This window comes from Leptonychotes weddellii, chromosome 12 (assembly GCF_054177405.1).
Source record: "Leptonychotes weddellii isolate Sample4059 chromosome 12, ASM5417740v2, whole genome shotgun sequence".
Classification (NCBI taxonomy): domain Eukaryota; kingdom Metazoa; phylum Chordata; class Mammalia; order Carnivora; family Phocidae; genus Leptonychotes; species Leptonychotes weddellii.
In genome coordinates this window covers 32765854-32772519 of record NC_138380.1, presented here as the reverse complement: position 1 = coordinate 32772519, position 6666 = coordinate 32765854, and the positions used below count along the sequence as shown (strand labels likewise).

The 6666-nt window shown below is 34.8% G+C and overlaps 1 long non-coding RNA gene across 2 annotated transcripts in view; it reads left to right on the top strand.

The window, feature by feature from the left end:
• The window catches only part of LOC115939660 (uncharacterized), a 204714-nt gene that overhangs the window by 78444 nt on the left and 119604 nt on the right, over nt 1–6666 (top strand). The window lies entirely within an intron of this gene.

Genomic DNA, 6666 nt, shown 5'->3' with positions numbered 1-6666 from the left:
GTAAATGGAATCGTTTCTCTAATTTCTCTTTCTACAGTTGCATTGTTAGTGTATAAGAATGCAACTGATTTCTGTGCATTGATTTTGTATCCTGCCACATTACTGAATTGCTGTATGAGTTCTAGTAATTTGGGGGTGGAGTCTTTTGGGTTTTCCACATAAAGTATCATGTCCAAACCTGAGATTTTTTTGGACAAAGAAGAAATTCTGCTTGTGTGTAGGAGCTTCAGCTCATGCCTTAGAGTTTCCAGACTGCCCTCCCTAACAGTCTGTACTATAGATTTCAGAGTTACCTAGTCAGCCCCACCAAATCTTGTCAACCAATTTCTTGCAATAAATCCCTTAATATATATCTTCTACTTTTTCTGTTTCTCTGTTTGAACCTTGGCTGATACAACCTAAAAATGGTCAAGTTTGACCTCCAGCTGCCTTTCTTTCAATAGTTTCGCCAGAACCACCTTTTAGAAAGCACTATAAAGAATTACTAAGTTGTTATTAAGAGAATTGCAATAGGGGCCCCATCATTTTAATATAAAATATCCACAGATTTTCCTTGCTTTACGCCAGCATCCACTTCCTGTGGCATTGCACCTTGCCACTTGTTTTGCCACAGTCCTCTTTCTGTCTACTGACCAACATGGCCTTAATGTTACCCTCAGCTTGACTGAACTTTAGCCAGGTTTACTTCTCAGCTCCTGACCTCCCTTTCTTAGAACATTTACTTTAAACTTGCAGTTGTGAATTTTTTGTTTCTTCGAGATATAAATCCTTTCCCAGTCTCTTGCCAGTTTTAGAACCCAGAAATGTCTTTCTCAGGGAGCCATCCCTTTGAAAAGTAATTATCAAGGAAGACAGAGCCCTTATCTCCAAGTCTCTGTGGGAAGGTAGGAGTCTAATTTCTATAATCAATTAGCACACATAAATGGCCTAATCACATTGACAACCTCCCCACAAATATCCTTTGGTACTTTTTTCACTAGCTCACCCCAGTACTTAAAAACTGTCCATCTTTTGTTTTAGGGGAGTAGATTTTACACTCTCTCCCCTATTGCAATAGTCTTGACCTCTTTTGCAGTATACTTGAATAGAGTCTTTCTTGTCTGTTTAACTCCTTTCAGTGCATTTTTTCTTTGACACTACATAGATTAGAGTGTGCATTTTTTCAGTTATTTGATAATTAGGGGAAGTATGAATTCCTTTATACTATACTATGATGATATTGACTTTGGCATAAATATTGATGTTTTAACTGTATATCCTATTTATCAAAATATATTTTAGGAGTTGTATATAATATTTTGTATATATAAAAATTACAAATTGTTATAAGATACTTATTCTAAATTAATGAGGGCCAGAAGTAGTTTATGTAATGCTATACCTACTGTGATAATTTAGGTACATATCGACTTGCTAATTGTCACCATCATTTTCCTCTGGGCTTTTTAGCCCAACCTCCCTTTTTCATTTCCCTCTCAATTCCTAACCTGAAAACTAAGAACACAAGAAAATAGTGGCTACTAGTATTTTTGCGACTACATAGAGAGTTTTTGTTGCTACCCCAAACTGAAAAATTTTGATTGCAAAATTCTAACCCAAGTCACGTTGTTCTTCAGCTTTTGAAAGCAGAACTTAAAGTTGAAATTGTGAAGAGCCATGAAAAGAAGTTCTATTTGAACTTCTGTATTTGAGAAACTCTGAAAAGAATACCCTGTCTCCTTCTAGCATCCACAGAATATAATCATTTCCCTGAAATCACAAGACTTTCTAGTTTATGGCCAGTATTGATTATTGAGTTAACCAAACCAAAGTGGCCACTGATCAGTATAATCAGAGTTTATATAATCAATATAATTGAAAGAAATGTGTATAGGACCCCAGGCCCAAACCTGTATTTTAGAGGCAAAACTTCTCAAACATAAACAGGTTCTTTTTTACTATATGCTTGCCTTAAATTTTAAGACCACTGTCTTTTTGAAGCAAGGGACTATATGTCAGTTATTATATTATGGACATTATTTATGCTGGAATTTAACAATAAATATTGAGAATGATCTGTGTTTAAGATTTTGGATACATAGGCTGTTATTTTGAATACCTCGTGTAAAAAGAAACTCTCATTGATTTCTTTGTGGGGCAAATATCTTTTGAAACTTTTTTCTTCATTAAATATTGCATTCTTAATGAACCATGATTCCAAGAAAGTAAAATATAGCATACTTTATTTATATTACCCCCAAAGGGAGTTAATATAAATATTCCCCTACATCTAACAATAAAGCCTTAAAGTAAGAAAAATATATATGTACTGTGTAACAACATGCTGGCATTCATTCCTAATAAAGAGACATTCAGGTGTTTAAGTTGAAGATGTACTGAAATAAATCCTAAATTTGTTCTGAGGTAAAATGAATTACAGGGTATTATGAGGATCTCTGCTTTTCATTAATTAGAAGGTTGATCTGAAGTGATGTCAAGATAAATGACATACCACTCTCAAATTATCTAATATGTTTGCAGGATGTAAATGTAAAGGTGAGTAGAACACTTTTAAAATATTAACCTAAAGTTGGACTATGAAAATGTCTGATTATCTGTCTAAGCATTTAATATAAAAAGAGATAAAAAATATAGCAAGAAAAATAAAAAGAGATCCCAAATTTTGCTTAGGAAGCAAACACTTACCAAACCAGGATAATATTGTGAACAATCTGTCTTAGTTCAAACTGTTGTAACAGATATACCATAGACTGGTGGCTTATGAACAAAGGAAATTTATTTCTCACAGTCCTGGAAGCTGGAAGTCTGAGATCAGGGTATGGTCAGGTTCTGGTGAGATCCTCTTCTGGATTGCAGACTGCCAACTTCTCATTGTATCCTCACATGGCAAAGGGACTAGAGAGTTCCCTGTAGCTGCTTTTATAAGGGCACTAATCCCATTCATGAGGACTCCACCCTCATGACTTAATTACTTCAAAAAGGCCCTACTTCTTGATACCATTACAATGGGGGTTAGATTTTAACATATGAATTTTGAGGGGACACAAATATTTAGTTTATTATACATATGATTCTGGACAAAGTATTTTTTGAAGAAAGACTGTAGAGCAAAATTTTCCTTATTTATTTATTTTTATTCTTTAACCCATTGCACTATAACGGTATCTACACAGTGACTAACTTCAACATTTTGGTTTAAGGCCCTTGTGCCAAGTAAAAGTCAGCAATAATAATAAAAAGAAATTCAAAAGCAAGAAAGCCATCTGTTAATTTACTGCCCAATCAGCTTATTTGACATTTAGTTTTTTCATTTGTTCATTTTCACATTTAATAGTATTTTTTGATATTGTACTTTGTACAAAACCTTGGGTTAGGCATTCAACAGTAATCAAGAGAAACACAAGAGATAGAATTTAAGTAAATAATGGCACATATAATTATATGATAATGATTGAATTAAGCACTATGAAGGAAAAGTAGAAGAACTGTATTTAGAGAGTTATTTCCTTTTTCTTAAAAATGTTTTGATAGGGTGGTTTTTTCTGTCTCTTATGGCCATTTTCAGCCAGTAAGGTAGCAGAATAGGTGCTTGGACTATGAGTATACAGAGGATGAGTCTCTGGAAACACCTCCTTTGACTTGAGAGGGCCAGTGATTAGGAGAACCAGAAGTTCTGGGGCAGAGGCAGCCTGGGTGGTCTTGGGTCACTAGTAGAGCTGGGGCAGACGTGCTTCCAGCTCTTCCTCATGTAGTCCTCCAGGCTTCATGCTCCTGCAGTCTGGATCCTTGTGGGTTATTACAAAAGCAAATAAAAATTGGTAAACTTATAGCAAGGTTAAAGTGTAAGATGGCCTTACACTACAAATTAACACTTAGAAGAAAATCGGGAACTAGCTGTTGTTTAAAGGAAGGAAAACTAAAAGACACAGTAAAAGTATAGAAGAAAAGAAAGTAAACTAGATGAGGTTGAAAAAGATACATAAATGGTAAAATTAGTAGAAAACTAATAAAGATAAAAGATAAAACTGGAAAATTAGGGAAATGTACTTTCAAAATATTTTAATAAAACATGGGTAACATTTACATATATGGTGATATTTTAATATTAAAAAGCCTCAGTTGATATGAAATCTAAAAGTACTATGCCACTAAGTAAAGCAAAGGCCCATAATATTAAAAGCTAAGAGAAAAATGGGAAAAATAAGAACAGGCTACGTAGAAGTTATAAATAAAGATAAAATTGTATCTGTGGTAGAGTCAGGGTGTTGGGGAAGAGGGAGGCTGCAGAAGTGGGGCATCTCACAAGGCAGTGGATGAATCCAGAGCATTTGTTTGTTTTCCTGGGCAAAGACACAGGGACCACAAACAGCCCTTAGTTCCTGTACCTTCCAGAACATTCCCAGAGGATTTTGCTCTGTGGGGTCTATCCAGAGAAAGAGCTGTGATGCTACAATCATTTAGTGCTGTGCTGATAGGGTCCTGCAATAGCTGGAAGACATAGCCAAATTATTTCCATTTGTATGTAAATGTAATGCATCCATAATGAGAACTAAGTCCCAAATGTCTAACATTTTACCTAATATTATAGATGGTATGCCACATTATAAGAGGAGATTTATGAACATGCAGAAAATAAAAGAACATTTGTACTATAGGAAGAATCTCTAAAGTATTTGAGTAGTTGTCTTCCTGCAATTCCTAAGTTGATGAACACTATTATCAGCAAGTTTACATGTGATCTCCTGAGTACGATATTGTTCTGTATTTATTAGTTCCTTCAGACACTCAAAAGTTTTTCCAAAGTGCTTAATTTCAAAATGTTAAAAAGCGAATTCCTGACATGCTGACAGCAGTGTCAATACTAATGAAATGTTTTTGTTGATTCTTGCCAAAATGCTTAGGTAACTCTTCATGTCTGCCTTTTAATGCCAGAAAATGCAGTTTTTCAGAGCCTTATCAGGCTCATACAAGGCAAACGTACTTTCTAGAGTGCTGAGAGAACTGTATTACCAGTGGGAAGAAACACATGGATTGCCAGGTGTCTTAGGGTGGGTTCCTGCATCAAACTGGGAGATGGGAGACCTGTGTATAGGAGGTTTACTGGGAAGGGCCCAGAGAATAGCACTTGTCACAGAGGGAGGGAAGCAGGATGGGCAGAGGGAATGACCAGGATCGTGATGCAGCTGCAACAAAGGTCTCAGCACATCTTGCAGGGAGCTGTGACTCAGGAGGCCCTTCAGAGCTCCCCATGGGGAAAAGTTTCTGTCTATCCCCATGTAGGCAGCTCTGACTAGAATGTGAATGCATTGCAGTCAGCTTTGCCACTTTCACTCACAGAAGATACCCAAAGGGACAGTTTTCTCACCAATTGTTTAAACAGTTTTTGAAAGGCCCTTATTTGTTTTCTCCATGAAAAGACAGATTTTATGCCAATATAGTGCCAAGTGCTAGAAATCTGTTATGGCATTTCAAGTTCTGTTCTGACCTCATTCAATTCTGATAAAACAAGTTTTGAATTGAAAAGCATTGATTTCTCTAACTAGTGACACCTTTTTAAAAAGTTCTTGAAACTGGGTTGGTATATCAACAGAGAGATTCTAGTTCTTCTATCTTTCTTGGCATCATTGTCTGTACACAGCAAGAGAATAGTGAGACTGTCTTTGGTTTATCTGTGCTTTTCTATCTAACCTTGTTTGAAATACTATTTTTATGGAAAAAAATGGGAGGAAAGATGTGAAAAATGAAAATTTCTTGAGATATTTTAAAGATTTATAGCTCTTTTCTCTTTAAATGTATTTTTCAATAAATATTTTTTCCTGTTTTTATGTATAATAATATAAGCCATGCAAGTTTAAGATAAATAACTTGATATCATACCAATTCCAGAGTTCATATTATAAGTTGGTTTTAAATTTCAAAATGTTTAACTGATGTTTTATAGTTTAGAAGCAATTTTGTCCTTATTGTATTTTCAATTTACTAATTAGTTGAATAATGACTAAGTGTCAGGTATGATGCTAGGCCCAGGAAATAAGATTCTATCTTCAAAGATCCCATAGGGTAGTGGGACAATGGACAAAGGAGGGACATTTACAATATAGTATGTGTAAGTGCTTGAGTACATTTATTCCTAAAATTTCTTCATATTATAAGTAATATTTGAAGGTGAAAAGTAAATAAATGTGACTTAGGAAAAAGACTAGCTATTTTTGTCTGGTTCTAATCTTGATTCTCCTACCAGTTAGTACAATAACCTTGTGTCCCTTAAAAGGTTCACTCATGGGTAAGGGTGGAGATAACCACAATCAAATACCATTAGATGGTATATATACAACAAGTTTTAAAGTATAAACATTAGTATGGATGAGTTGATATTAATGTCTTAGGTAAAACCTTTGAAAAATGTAGTGGGAATTTAAGTATCTACAGAACATAAGAAACAAACATAATGCAAATTGGATATATGTTTATACAAGTAAATTACAAAAATGGTGTTGTATAACAGTTTGTGAATAGTGAGTTATAATTAATTGCAGTTTAAAGTACTCAACAAAATCTTGAAATCTATCAACAATCCTCAGGCCTGCTGAGTGCTTCTGAAATCTCCAGCAGTTTCGCTTAAACAAAATAGAAAGTAAAAGATGAAAGAGTGTATGTCTCCAAGAG